At 28.4% G+C, this 16677-nt stretch overlaps 1 long non-coding RNA gene across 1 annotated transcript in view; it reads right to left on the reverse strand.

Moving 5' to 3' along the window:
* Positions 1 to 16677, reverse strand: part of LOC113363996 — a 73442-nt gene that overhangs the window by 27087 nt on the left and 29678 nt on the right. Inside the window, exon 3 of the long non-coding RNA XR_003366003.1 lies at positions 16501 to 16641. This is a non-coding gene — a long non-coding RNA (uncharacterized LOC113363996). The remainder of the gene's footprint in view (positions 1 to 16500; positions 16642 to 16677) is intronic.

A 16677-nucleotide genomic window follows, 5' to 3' on the forward strand; every position in this document is an offset into this window, starting at 1 on the left:
ATAGTAATCGCAAAAATGGAAAATGAAATTTTTTATATATCTTTACATTTCAAAGGTATCTGAACATTTTGGCATACCTTACAAATAAAAATTGTATGTGTGTGTACGTATGTGCGGGTGTGTGTACGTATGTGCGGGTGTGTGTATATATGTGCGGATACAATTTATCATCGACGATTTCGAGAAGACGAATCAATCGATTTGAATGATTCAAAAAACTTTCGATTTCAATGAATGAGGAGACGTGTTGATTAGTTTTTGGCAAAGGCAGGGTCCAGCTATTCCAAGGATACTGGGCTAAAAATGCCATAAATGGTAATTCAATTTTTGAGAGAACGGAGTGATCGATTGGAGTGATTCAAACAACATTATAGTTGAACTGACAAACTAATAATTAAGGTGAAACTAAGAACTGATAAAGTTTTTGTCAACCAACAATGTTGACAATGTGTAAGATAACACAAGTCAAACTAAAGTTTCTGCTGACATTTGTTCTATTTGTTGGGTAGGTTTTACAAGTTGATATTGATAAGACGCTTAATTGAACATAAAAATATAGCTTGTTTATGACTACTTCATGCAATTTCTCGACATTAGAAATCGATAGCATAACAAAGCCAGTTTATCAGAGAATTGGCTCCAAGGTTTTATATAGTACTAAGATTATCTAATTATCTGATGATCATTCGGAATTTTTAAGAATATTACATAACTTATATATAAAGTGAATAATAATATAGAGCTTAAACATCAATTTCGTCAATTTCTATTGTGCTTCTATTTCCCAAATGCACCCCTGTTGGAAGTTTACCTTAAGCAAAGTATTTATTTAACTAATGCAGTGTTAGCAATGCAAGCAAGCTGGGACATACAGAGAAACCTATGGAAATCTAACGTCATTGTGTTGTATTATAAGGCACACGCCTCAATGCAAATACTAATCACCACATCCCAACATCTTAATTGTTTATACTTATAATTAATTGGTTTTATTGACATTGGATGAAAATATTTATATGGTACATGATATAGAAAGATGTTAGAGAAAAGACTATTTTTGATGAGGTTCAATAGAGCGACGGAATTACATACGGCATGAGTTACCTCATTGTAGAGAATTGCCATTATTGCGCAGTATGTTTGAATTTTATTTTGAATACTGGGTGTAGACTTATTGATCTCAACTGCAAAAACAATTCATTTAGACTGCATACAATTTCACCCAAAAATGATGACTGCTTATATTGCATCAATGTATAGAGATATTTAATGTTATAGTAAGGTCCCGGATGTACACCTTGTTTTTCTAAAAGCAGTTTTTGAAAAGTATAGACCTAAACGAATCTTCGCTCTTACTTAATAATGAAATTACTAGTATCCATCAAATAGCCGAAAATGTTATGTACAACATGTACGTTATGCTAATATGAAAATGGCGGATTAAAATTGCCTTTCACATTCATAATTTTGAACTTTTATTTTCAATTGTACAAAAATTAACAAAAATATGAAAATAAACTTCTTGACTGCCTGGAATAGGTGCATATTTTAAATAATTATAAAGAAAATTGAACAAAATTTCATGATAAGTTTGAGATAAAAATGTAAGATAAAATATAACATATAATCAAATAATAAAGTTCTTAGTCAGTAATTCTGATTTTTAAAGAATGCTCATTTCAAAAAGACGGATTTTTATTGCATTTGCAATTTTAGCATTCACTACCTTATCACCCCCCCCCCTTTCCACCGTTCCGGATTGGCATAACTAGAAATTACCGTTCCGGTTTTGACTTGAAAAAATTTGGTCACCTTAGTTATTGACAAAGCAGATCTTCAATTTGGCTGGTTCATTAGCGAAAGTAACAAAAATTGTAACCGCGACAGATACGATGGCCGCATTTAGTTCAAGTATATTTCCTTATCATAAGTTTTTTACCCTGATACCTCAAAATTCACTTCAATTTGAGGTATAACCGCTGAGTCAACCCGAAGCCGTCCGTTTGACCTGTGGACGTGACAGGTCCGCAATTAAGATATTGACGGAGCGGAGGGCGTGAATTCGTTTGCACATCAGATTACGTGAATGTTGTTTAGAGATCCGAATTGATTGCGATTCTGCTGCACATCAAGGATTGTGTTTGCATTCGGCATTATTTCATTTCTGATATTTGGTCAGAAGTATGGAGGAGCGCAAAGTTTAATTTTGTGCGTGACTCCTAAATAAAACAGCATAGGAATATTTGCGATGGTATCATACTATCTATTACACCATCTTTAAATATTAATCATCTGAGTCAGGTGCACATTTATACAAATAGCCGTTAAATTGTTTGCTAGAACTGAATAGTTCAAATTGAGTTTCAGAAATTGAAGAACCGTATGTATTGCACATATGTTGATCATGAATACTTAATTTTCATTCATAGAGTTTATTATTCACTACTCCAAGAAATACAACCTAATATCTAAATATGATATTCAACGAAACTGATATTTTTTGTGCTAATGAAAAAATCAGACCGTTCCATCAACTTTAAAAATATATTAAAATCAGAATACTTCCATACTAAATTTGTTTGTAATAGTGTTCATCATTGGTGTTAATATTTGGAGAATTGTAAATCACATTTTTTCGTCATAGTACAAATGCATTTGGCATGTGATTTTTGAACAATGATCCGTAATAAAATGCAAAATTTAGTATATAAAAAAGTTTTATCCTTCTCCAATTGCCACTTGAAAATGAAAACTACAGAGAGTTCTCCTATAGTTTTATCACAAAGCGCAAGTTATTCGTTCTGAGAACATTCATAACTTACGAGGGGAAGCGGAGAAGTTATTCGCCGGGCCGATTTCCATCACGATGGAATATAAATTGAATCCTCTAGGTAAATTTCATTGAACGTTTATGGCTTTTTCCACCAGGATTTATAGTCCAACGTCTTATACTGCTCGTGCGAAGAGGTATCTTTGCATGCGTTTCCTCAGAAAGGGTTGCTACAAAAACAAAGATGGAAGAGGATAAATTCGAAAACGTGTCAATAACTTTAGGTGTATCACTTTTTTTAAGTTAGTTCAAATAAAATGACAATTAAAATTATTCAATTTTACGAAATACAATAGGACGCCAGTGTGGAAGTGTCAATATTGGAATAAATACTTATCTTATATAACAGAACCTAGTAGGTATTAGCACATTGCTAAAAATCTCTATTGACATTGCTATGTTATATATATATATATATATATATATATATATATATATATTGCAGTAATTTTTGCAATATTTTTTTGTTTATAGAACTGGGGTTTCAAAATTAAAAAAAAAACTGATATTCGTAAGTATATATATATATATATATATATATATATATATATATATGTATATATATATTTGTATTGAAAATTACAGTCACTTATTTTACTTTAGTCGCTTATTACTAATAATTAGGACTATATACAAAAAAATAATATAATTATTTTACTATGTAAAATAATACAAAAAAATTTACTATGTAACTTAAGTTGTTGCAACTTTGTCAGCAAAAATTTCACTTTTCTTGATTACTTGGAACTCACTTTAAATAAATACAATGGTTTGTGATTCTTTCAAGTAAATTGTATACTTGTGGTGCATGATAACCACGCGGAAAAATCCAAATTAAAACTTATACAAAATGTTCTGTATCTATATTTACGGCAATATTTTTTTAAATCTTAACCTAATTATTGGTATTGATTTATATTATTATATTATTAATTAACAGACATACGCACATACACACTTTATATATCTTATATATAAAATTCCTCTGTACGGATGTATGAATTCAAACTACTCCTACATGATTATTCGAATTTTGATGAATCTTTTTGGAGTTTGTTAAGGTTTGAAGTTTTTAAGATGTGATGTATTATAAAACTACAATAATATCGTAGAAATAAATGGAAAGAATTGCAAAAAACAACATAGCATTGGTTGACATTGAAAGCATGGGTTGAAGTGTACGACAAAGTGTGTTGGGTCAGTTAGTATATATATATATATATATATATATATATATATAAAAGATATTTTACTAAATTATAGGAATGGGGTTTAGTTTTCAATATTTTAATAACAATGTAATTCTGTTAGAACTCGAAACATAAGTTTCGATATTTTCCTCTGAAAATCTTAAATTATTTACCATATAAATCAGAAAATAGTTGTATCAAATATCGAGTGCTATTTTTCCACACTTTGTCATTGATAAAGTACTATATGGACATATAAAAGACACGATATCATGTGTTCGAACCCTTTCGAAATCCGGCACGACTCATATTTATCTATGAAGTGTACGGCTGCCTGGACTTTTGCAATGCTTCCTCTCAACTTACACTTCATTTAGCATAAAAGCTAGTAAATCCTTTGACAATATTGTATAAAAAAAATTGTTATTCCAACTTTAAAATCTACTGGTGTTAAATATTATTTATTGAGATTTACTCGAACTGCAAGTTATAGGACAAGCTGCTGGAATTCCTGATTTATTTTCTTAAGAATAAAATCGGTGTTTATAAAATTTAATGGATTTGAAACATTTTGTTTTACATTTCTTTATATGAACTGTATACTTTAATACCTCAATTAGTAATATATAATTATTCTACACATATGTAGGTCCGTAGGTAAGCTTGAATAGATATTGCTGTTTTTTCATTCTGAATAATCTTTTTAGGATAGAATTAGATATCTTTCTAATAGAATATTTTGCAATGGACAATTTGTCAATTTGAAATAACATTTCGAACCATTACTGCAGAAATAATTAAGATCAAAATACTGCATGTTCGGATAACTTTTGGGTTGTCTTGTAATAGCCATTTGTAACTTAACTAAAACATTACGAATGTTTTTTTGTAAGAAGAGAGATATTTTGATTCAATATTTTTAACGATTTTTTTCAACAGCAATCAGAACTATTAAGTGTTCTGAACGATGCTTATTAGAAGACAATCTATCCAATCGATCTATCATTTGCCTATCTGTGATTAAGTTAATATTATATTTTGAACAACATTAGCAACCATAAATTTTCCATACTAATAGTAATAACAAAAGACAATGTTAACACTAAACCTACCAACGCCGGTCAAAATGACCGCTTCAAACTTTGTATATAAATTAGACATTTTTAAACGTTAAAAACCATTCTCAAACTATATAGCAATTATTAAAACATATTAATGATATTTTCTTCACTCTTCGATTTTAGTTGTTTTTTCCATTAAAAAAAAATGCTATATAGCCTAATAACCGCGGTAAGTCAATTTGACCGGTAGAAAGTAATGTTATTTTGGGTGTTGTTTCCGTCAAAATGTATGTGCGAACAAAATATACCAAATAAACCTGAAAAATTTTACATAATATTTTGAGTGGGATATGCAGTCAATAATAAATATATAATAAATGGGTTTCCCTAATTGGGAAATGACAAAAAAAGAGATTGTTCCATTATTCAATTGGATAGTTTATAGTTTTAAAACTGATAAATTCATTCATAGATTTTGTAAGTAATTCGTATAAATCAAATTTTGTTACTATCACGGTGTATAAAGATAAACTTACAGGTGCTTATGCCAAGTTTCAAAAAATAATCAAAAATAGGAGAAAACAGCATAAATGAACGGTAAATTATTAGATCTTGTATTAAAATATTGGCTAAGAAATGTAATATGAAATCGAAAATTTGTAGATGACAAGTTGAGGTATATTTCAGAATATAGATCCTAGCTGTATAAATGCATAAATTGTGTACAGAGAAACGACGTGTAAAAGCATTTTTGGGCACGAATTTTTATTTTAGTCATTTTTTACAACTCGATGATGCATATTCAAAATCTCAAGAAAACCTAAGTTTTTATCAACACTTTGAACAGGCCACTTTGCATTTCGTAAGCGTCTTTTAAAAATATAATACATTCCCATAAATATTTAAGAAAAACCTAAACGCACATATGTTTAGGCGTTGCACACTCGGCTTCTATAACTGAAAGAATATAAGTATAAACAAGATATATTACAGTAATGGCAATAAAAGAATAATGCATCTATCCTGCCGCTATTCTCATGCGGATTTTGAGATTCAATTTTTATTTACGACACCGAATGGGTTTATGTATCGACTGGAAACAGATAAAGCTCCTTGATAAAACTATGAAAATGGACATCATATTTATAATGCAAAGCGGGGATACTTGAAGGAGACGCGTGCCTGACCAAGCGTACCAACACGGCTTAAAGATATTTGTTCAATATGAAGATTTAGAAGAGGAAATTTGTATTTGTGGAAGAATCTGATGCAATTTTCAGATTGAAATGTACACTTGTGTTAGCATGGTTCTATGGCCACGCGTTTTTAGCATATTAGATATTTTACAAACAACAATCAGGAACTTGCATGTAATAAATTATTATGCATTTGCAAACAACAATATGTTCTTCTAGAATACTAGAAATTATAATAAGTAGCCAATCAATTATATTAGTTCATATCAATATCAATAAAATTTCTTATGTGTGATGTATGTAATGTGAATATTATAGAAAAATGTGAATATTTTAGTTTATATTTATGAAAGATGCGCAGAGTTAGAGATGTGTCGGAATAGATATTATTTTATTTACTTGTGTTAAATATGCTTAACACTTAATATAATAAAACATCGTATGTCAGTGTATATGATAATTTCATCACATTAGATCATAGAATATGTAGTTTTCCAGTAAATGGCCGAAGGACCTGAGCCAATTAGTATACCACTTGCTGAAGTGATTACTATTATATATTTTCTTTTTTTGTTAATGTGCGTGTGAGTAAGTTTGTGTGCATGTACGTATGCATGTTTGTGTATATGTTAAATTTATCACAATAGCTCATAGAATACTTTGTATTCTGATTGCTGCTAATAGAGATAGAAAAAAAAGAAAAAAAAATATTTCGTACATATTGAATATATTTCAAACATAATTTAAACAATATGAATTTTTAAAATACAAGGAATTACAGTAATTAATCAATAAATACGGATTTTGATAAAATTCTTAAATTATATTGTATATTCTGTAAGAGCATTATTATGAAAAATGTGGATATTTGCGTTGGTACTTTACGTTACGTAGTTATAGAATTTATTAAAACTCTTCTTCGATTATTCAGGTTGTTGGGTTATAATTTAACCCTTGTAGCTGTGGACTGTATTAAACACTGATTTGTTAGTATATTATGTATTTGTTGCAGTTCTAATTACAATCACTGATTTGTTACTAAGTTATAATAAAAAAAGATATATTTATTTTTAATGGTTATTTACATGATGTTAAGCGGACTTTACTTTTTGAAGTGAACAACTTGTTCAATTCAAACACTTTGCTACCCCCTCTACCAGGGGTAGCGACCATTCCTTGTAAAGCTTAATGCCCTGAAGTTTGTCACCTTCATGGTCAATATAATAAAACGAAAAGACGTCCGAACAGCATTTGCTAAAGAATTTGATGCAATTTATAGATGTTTGGTTACGATTATTAAATACTAACTTATGTTGAATATTATATATTATAGATATATTATAGATGTTTGGGCATAATGGATATATTCCAAACAAAATGCTAGAAATACTAGAAATCAAACTAAGTAGCCAATTATATGTTCTGATGAAATTAATAAGTTATATTGTAGTCTTTATTATGAAGATTTAGAAGAGAAAGTTTATATTTACGGATGAAATCAATACAATTTGTATGAATAGGAAAATTGATTTGCGATAATCATACATTGTTCTATCATATTAAATTCTGGGTATATTTCATATGTTTTCAACAATATAGACGTGTGAAATGCTGCAGTTATAATAAGTTATTAATTATTTTGATAGAATTTATGTATTATTTGTTATACTAATATAATGTAACGAATATACTGTAAGAAATTTATTACGAAAAATAGGTAATATTCAAATAAATTTTATCTATTTGAACTTGTACTTTTTAGGTTACATTTTTAAATAATATTATTAAAATCGATGCCCTCAAAGTGCAACATTATTTACTAAAACCAAGAACTCAATTAATGTCTGCGCTTTATCAGAACTAATTATTTTAAAGTAAATTAATAAAATGTAAAAAAAATATGGTTTAATTCCAGTTGATTATCACTAAAACGATTATTAACTTTACTACTATTTAATTTTAGTACTATTAATCTTTCTGCATTTTGTGGGTATTGTACAGAAATTTCAGAAATCAAGACCGACAATAAGAAATCTTTTGCATGCATTTGAATTTGCCACGTTTTCTTTTTTGCATCCTTGTTAGTCGTCTCTCTGGTTGCACTGTCAGTCGGCATTCATCAGATGCTACGTGAGCTATTCTACAATACAAATAATCTCAGAGCTGGTAAAAAGAAATAAAAAGCTAACAAAAATATTGAGAAAAATGTTATTTGTTTTCATGAAATTCATTTTTAACATAATCTTTCTATGTGAGGTTAGAACTAGGAATTGGACGTTACTAAATACTGCTAATGGTACGGGCAATCCTGATCGATGGTAAAAAAGGGTATAGTTATGATATAAATTAGATATGAATTTATTTTCATTCTGCACTTAATATATTTTTATGCCATCACGTTCTGTTGTGCGATGTTATAATTGTCCAAATAAAAATGTTCTCATTTTCCGTTTTCCTTTTTGTACAATTATTGATTTAAAGTACAATTATCTATGAAAAGAACTGCATCACTTGATGTAGTTTTTAAATTTTTTTGTACTTTAAATAACAAAGTCTTATGAATAAAACTGGTATGACATAGTGCCTTTACGGCAAATTGCTGCAAACTCTCGCACCGAAAATAATTTTGTTTAAAAAAAACTTTAAATTTTTTTGAAAACTTAAAAAAAATAGACTTGTGAGAGTTTTGAAAAAAATTGACTAGTTTGAATTTCGCGCTGCTTAGCTATTTCAGAGACAAACCCATAAAAATGCAAATTAAATTTGTACTTATTAATAGAATGTTGTGCGTATGTTTAATGATCATTTTTGACCGAGAAACGACATTGTTTTACTTTTTTATTAGGTTTTCGAAACCGCTGAATCTGCCTTCCCAAAAATTTAGACAGTCCTTCATTTTGTCAATACAAGTTAAATGTTTTTTGAATGGGATCGGACGTCTCGTTCTCTCAAAAACTGAATTACCATTTTTGGCACTTTTGGAAATCACTGGACCTGCCTTCGCCAAAAACTAATCAGCACGACTCCTAATCAATTGGAATCGAAGTGTTTTCGAAATCGTTGACGAAAAATTGTATCCACACACACACATACACACATACATACATGCATACACACATATACATACATGCATACACACACATACATTTTTTCTAATGTTAGCTAAATGTTCAGAGAATTTTAAAACGTATAAATATTAAAAAATAGTTATTTTCGTATTGTCTGCGATAATATCCTAATGCAAGTTAAAAATAACAAAAACATAAAAATATTGTAGAACTGTGCCCTTACGCAATTTAGTATATTTTTAGTTTTTCTATCTATAATATTATAGGTTGCTTTGATTTAGAATTTTGCTGTTATTTTGGCACAAAATTAATTTGATTATTAATAATATTATATTTTTTAATTAATTAATTAATACACCAATGTAAGTATAAATTGAAACAAAAACAAACCACAAACTAAAAAAAAAACTCCAAAGTTTCAGTAATTAAGGAGTTTGTAGAAGTTGTACAGTACAACTAAACAGTGATTCTTAACATATCTTGGTTTTGCTAAAGAATAATTAAACTAATTAATTTTGGTGAAAATTATGGAATTCGAAAACCGGTTTTTTAGTGAAAAAAATCAGTTTTCACTGTATAAATGGAAAATGACAAATATAGCCAAATATAAAATATATATGAAAGCATTTTGATTCTTGAAATTATATCGGTTCCGTAGCATTTGATATCTTATTAGTCTGCAATGGTTCCCAGAAAGGCTTTGTATATATTAATTGAGATTTTTATACAAATATGAATTCTTATTCATTATAAATTCATTGCAGATTTTTGAATAATTCCTTTACTGTCGACCTGCTTACCATAAGCATTATTTCTCTCGGAGCTGTGGGTGATTCATCTATGAACCACCGCTCTTGTAGTGTTGTCTTAAAGTGAAAACCAACGAACCGTCACATTCTGTATAGTACGAGGAAGGAATTATTAACTCCTCCGTTTGTTATTGACTGACTGCCAAACAAGTGGAGTCCGTTATCATTCTAGGTGAAACATCAAGGCGGCCGAGCGGGACGGGAACCGCCAGGTCAGAGGTAACGAAGCGGCGTTATTAGTCCTCAGGACCTCGAGACGATGCTAATTTGTCAATATTATCTCTATACTATATTTAGAAGACATTGAATAACAACAGAGTTGTTATAATAATAATTACTATTTTGTGTTAAATTCATAAAGTGAAGCCTCAATATTTCAGTGATAAGTCTCATGTTGCTATTTACTACGTACCTTAAGGATTGTTATGGCAATGTGCAATCGTCTCGATCTCAATCATTAATATTAACTTATTTTAATAATATTTTGTAGAGTTGGATATATTATATACAGATAATAAGTGGATTGAATATTCAATGGGTCAACAGTGCAGTTCAAACTAGTCCCGGGCTCGATTCCAACCTCAGCCAAGCTCGACATAAAGTAATATATATCATAATAGATCTCAATTATAATTTCAAATGAAAATTGCCTATCACGAGAATATTGCATCACATATAAGTCAACAATATTGGATACACATATGTAACATATAGTACCAACAAGGTAATATCGAAAACGGGTGGTTTACCATTAGAAATGGTTTAACCACTAAAGTTGGTTTGAAGTTGCTGTTGAAAAAATAACAGTTTGAAATTGTAAATTAGCAAATACAGATCACAGAACACGTAGTTCTGATTGCTGTTACAAATGAAAAAAAAAACTTAGATAGTTGTGCCAATACTATTAACGACAGTTTTGCTATTTAGTTACAAATACAAAATATTAATTCGACCTCTATTTAAATATAATTTTTTTTTAGACCACCACTGGCAGAGTAGCAAAGAAATTTAGGTAAAACTACTACATATTAAAAACAAAAAAATCAGTAATATTAGTATTGAAATATGTATTATATGTAATTGTAATAAATTGAATTATAGAGTATTTGATAATGTTACATAATAGCAAGAACCTATTTTCAACGAGAACATAAAGAATTCATTTCAAAATCCACGAGTAGTGAAACTGGCAGAGTAACAAAGGATTTAGGCAAAACTACTGCTAAAAGGGAAAAAATTGAGCTAAATTATTATTGAAATATATTTAATATTTCATATTTATAGTATTATTAAAAAATTTAAATATACGTATATGCCTATATGTATTCAATAATAAAATTGAAAATTCTTTGTTCAACTATTACTTTTTACAATTTAATGATTTGCTACTAGGGTTTGTCGGTTTTCAAAAACCGGTTTTTTGGCGAAAATTATGGAATTCGAAAACCGGTTTTTTAGTAAAAAAAAATCGGTTTTCACTGTATAAATGGAAAATGACAAATATATCCAAATAAATTAAGAAGAGAGCGTTTTGATTTTGGAATCATATCGGTTCAATAGCATTTGATATATTTTCAGTCTGCAATCGACTTCTTCTTGAAGAAGTAACATTCTCTACTCAAACTTAAAAAAAAAGAGTTATAAACTCTAGAAGCCACAAATTAAAGAACAAAAAACTTAGAATTATTATATCAGGCTCTAAAAACAATTAAGCATTATTTGGTCGCAAGTATGAGAGTATTTTTTATTTCAGGAAATTTTGTGTGCAAACAAAATATACGTCTAAGTAGCAATTCGATAGACGTTTTCAGTTTTTCAAAATCATATTTTATTAAATAAAATAACAATTAGAATGTTTAAAATTAATTAATTAAAATTGCTTGGAACAGAGAATACTTCGGGTATTAGCTTAATTGTTTTTAAAACTAAAATTGATATTAACAAGTATGTATCAACATGTATCTAATATTTTTTTATATTTTTTAATTTAATGACTGTTTTTTATTTTAAAATGTATTATTTTTTATTTATTCAAAACTTTCCTTTCACTATCATAAAAATATTTTCATTCTTATATGTGAAAATGATGCATATATAACGAATAATTATTTTCAAAATTATTTAATCAAGATAAACTATTATTTTTCAGTTCTACTAATTAAAATTAAAATAATTTTGTTTACTATCTATGAAATTGAACAATAAATAAATTCAACCAAATACTGCTCTAAATTACACTAAATTTGCGGATAAATTACAGGATAATCGGATAATATACAGCAAAAATGTATTTTTTATATAAAATTCGAAAACCGGTTAAAACCGGTTTTTTAGTAAAATTAAAATTCGAAAACCGGTTTTCTGAAATGTCGGTTTTTGTATGAACCCTATTTGCTACACATACAAGCGCATTTATATTGGAAATTTATAAATTTCCAATATAAATCCGCTTGTATGTGTATTTATAAATTTTAATTTTACTAAGCTATTTCACAAAATTCAATCACTGTTGAAATCATTTAACATATTTGTTTATGTTAGTAAAGTAAAATATGTAAAAATTTAGTTATAAAAAAGCATACTTTGTGTACTCAATTTTTAACTTCTTGTTGAAAAGAATGCAGTGCTCTATTGGCCCGTGCAAGGCTTTAATCCAATTTGATCACCTCTCCCCAGAATTTACTTCTGCAGAAACTATATACATATAAATTGAGTAGGTCTTTGAAAGATCGTGGAGGAGTCAATGAAGCGCGTTTAACCGTCCTATCAATTGTCCAGTTGATTTAGTCCGAACTCCACTCAGAGTCACAGGGAAGAGGGTGCGTCCAAAACTTATGAAAGAATAAACAAATAGTGGCAAAAAATTGAAATAGTCTGGAAGTAGAACTATGTACATTACTAGTGACATCACTAAAAAATGTAATTGATGGTTTTGGTTTTTGGAAAAATGTATGCAATTTAGACAAATGTGAGGTAAAGTGAATAGTGGTATCACTATTTTGCAAACTATAAGGGCTTGTAAAATAAGATAAAGTAATTAAGCATGAAAGCTCATATACATCAAATAAAAACTGATATATTAAATATTGCAGATCAACTAAATAAGTTACTACGACCAGTTCTCAATGTATTAGTTCTCAATGAACCATTTAATAAAAAATATAAATAATAAATAATTCTGCCAATAACTAAGTATTATTAACAACTATTTTGCTATTTAGTTACAAATAAAAATATTAAATAAAAAATTAATATATGTTGACCTAGAAGTGTCTTAGCCAAAAATCACTCCCTGTAGTGATTCTATACATTTTTTACTGTTTATCATTGGCTTTATTTTTATCTTTAATATTTAAATTTCTATTAGAATATCAATTAAAGAATTGCATTAAAAATGTTGTTGTAAGCAACGTTAGGATAGATTTTTGAATATTATTTGGAAGTAATTGGTAGGTACATTTATTATTGCAATGACTTTTTAAAAAAATTCAACTATTAGGAAATAAAAAAATTCGAACTTAATTCTATAAGGTGATATTTATTGTAACGAGTATGCCACAAAATGAAGCTTTCAGATAACGAAGAAAAATTTATATAGCTTTCTCAAGCATTTATAAATTTGCATATTATAGAAGTATATGCATACTATGCAAGCATTAAGTGGACGAAACGTGTAAATAATAAAAAAAATATTATTAGAAAAAATGTTTTTTAAATGCATCACAATAATCATAAAAAAATAAAAACAATTTCATATATAACGTTTTATAATTTGTTAATAACGTTAATAATCTGCTGTTACACATGTGATTAAGTGAATAATCTTGAAACTGAAGGATATAAAATTTTTGACAATTATGTATACAAATATGTATGAAAATCTAAACTATTAGTACTTTATAATTTTGCTAAATTTTGTTCAAATACTACATGTCATTGCAAAGAAATGGAAGAATTGCATAAAGAAATATATTTTTTCCAATTTTTGTAAGACATTTATTTGGTTTAAAAAAATGAGGAAAATGTTATTTCTTTGATTAATATATATTATTACCACATGTAACTGTCCGTGAAAAAATATGAGTATGTAAATTACTTGAGATTATTCTTATTTCCTATTACAATAGCATCCATATATGTGATGAATTGCAGTACGATAAATAAATTTCGTACAATAAGTAATTTAATATATCTTCACAACGCCCAAACAATTTCATGTATATATAATAAAAAATAATTTATCACATCAAAAAGTGACTCATTGTATGAAATAATACAAGTTTAATATCATTTCCGAAACGTGTGGCCCTGTCGCAAAGTTATATATTGCATTGCTGCAGTAATAGAACGAGATCTGATGAACAATTTGTAAACCAGTTTATATATTTTTTATCAAGTTTATATTTATTTATCCCTGCAATAAACAGAAGTTTCATTCTATAACTTCCATTTTCATTGTGTCATTGATTATTATAAACAATAATTAAATAATACAATAATAATATAATTAAATTATATTTAAAAAAATAATAGTTTCTAAATTGAGTTTCAGAACTATGTTTAAATAAATATATCCTATGTTAAGTAAAGATATTTATATAAAATAATTGAGCCATGTAAAACAAATATCATGTAATTTAGGAAACTTATATATATTATATATATATATATATATATATATATATAAATAAATGTTCTTTCAATAATAACAATGTTTGACGTTCGATAACTTTGTTTGCACCAAGTTTGACTTGGACGTTTGACTTCTGATATAATAATATAATGCAATAGTGCATTGATAAAATACTATGAATTTAGAAGTTAGCCAATAGTTATGTTAATCATACAGTCATATTAACATAAATTAAATTTTAATATATTAGAAATAACGATAACAAATACCCTAAACGTTATACGAATGGATTTGAAAATTTTTAATGTTTCTCTTTTATATCTTCTGATATCCTTCCTAATGATAAAGCATGAAACATTGCTTATTTTTTAGGATCATATTCTTTGATAATGGCAACAAAATTATTGCCTAGATTGCAAACAAGTGTTTACATAAATTTCCAAACTAATAAAGATATCTTCTAAATTAAATTTCCAAACTAATAAAGATAGTAATAAAAAATCATTTAAAAAAGAATATATCAAATTTCTTTTTAATCTGGACAAGTTTACAGTGCTTCAAATTCATTAACTTTTCGTAGGGTTAGTTAAGTATGAAAATGATTTTTTTTAAATATCTATACCTTTCAGAGGTGTCTGAATGTTTTGGCATACCTTACAAAAAATTTATGTATGTATGTGTGTGCTTATGTTTGGATACAAGTTTTCGTCCAGGATATCGAGAGCACTGATCTACCGATTTGAATGATTTAGAAAACACTCGACTTGTCTTGTCAGATTTAGGCGAAAGCAGGTCCATCCGTTCCTGAGATACGGAGCAAAAAGCGCAAGAACTACCAGATTTTCACATCCGATTAGAATGATTCAGATAACAATCGATTCAAATTGTTGATTGCATTTTTGCGACGATAGGTACAGCGGTTTCGGAGATACTGAACAAAAAATACAAAGAATAGCAGTTTTTGAGAGTGCGTCGCATCCGATTGGAGTGATTCAAAAAACATATTGGCTGTGTCGACGGTGCTTATTTGGTTTTAGTTCTTGTAGATAAACACAGATATAGGTGCTCGCCCAAATGTAAGCATTTATATTATAATAAATTTTCAAATATTTAAAACAAATGTAGCTTACAAATATACATTTTTATTAATAATTGATTTTTTTGATTTCGCCAACGTTTAATTGCGTTATGGGAAGTTCCAGCACTACTAGTTTATTTTGAGTTCTGTACTTATTGCAATAAGAATCTAATAGTAAATAAATAAAAGTTCTTCCTTCCAGCTTCCCTATTTCTTCAGATCGGCATATTAGACGCGCACGGAAAGACACAGCGTAGGGCGGTTGTAGAGGAGGCATTTCATTGGACGGTGAATTTATATTCTAGAGTATTACGTACGATCGACTGAACAAAGCACATTTCGACGAATGCCACAGTTTTTCGGGGTTGAAATTGTTTTTTTTTATTCTTTTCGTTTCTTTATCTGTTTTTTTTTTAGCTTCGAGAAAAGTTTGAGTCCGAGTGGTGGAGGTTCAGCGTGCGACGCAACGGATATTAAATTATTAATTTTTCAGGCAGCAATAAAAAGGTTGATTGGTTAATTTAATTGGGGAATAAAATTGATAACAAAGTATTATAGAGTTGTGGTTGTGCTTCACAAAACTTTATATATACTGTATGAGAGAAATTCGTAAAAATATGTAATAGAGTACTTACTATTATATCTGTCATCCCAGTGGTTAAGTTGAATATTGGCAAAAAGTCTTGAGTCACGGTGTTAACATATTGTCTCCAAAATATATATGATAACTAGTGGGCCGCGTGGCATTGCGCCTTAAGGCAAATTGCTGGAACTTCCTGTAACAAAAAAAAATTTTTTTTAAAAAGATTAAC

This window comes from Ctenocephalides felis, unplaced genomic scaffold, assembly GCF_003426905.1.
Source record: "Ctenocephalides felis isolate EL2017-DRISC unplaced genomic scaffold, ASM342690v1 CF-g0.4_SCAFFOLD_00845, whole genome shotgun sequence".
NCBI lineage: Eukaryota > Metazoa > Arthropoda > Insecta > Siphonaptera > Pulicidae > Ctenocephalides > Ctenocephalides felis.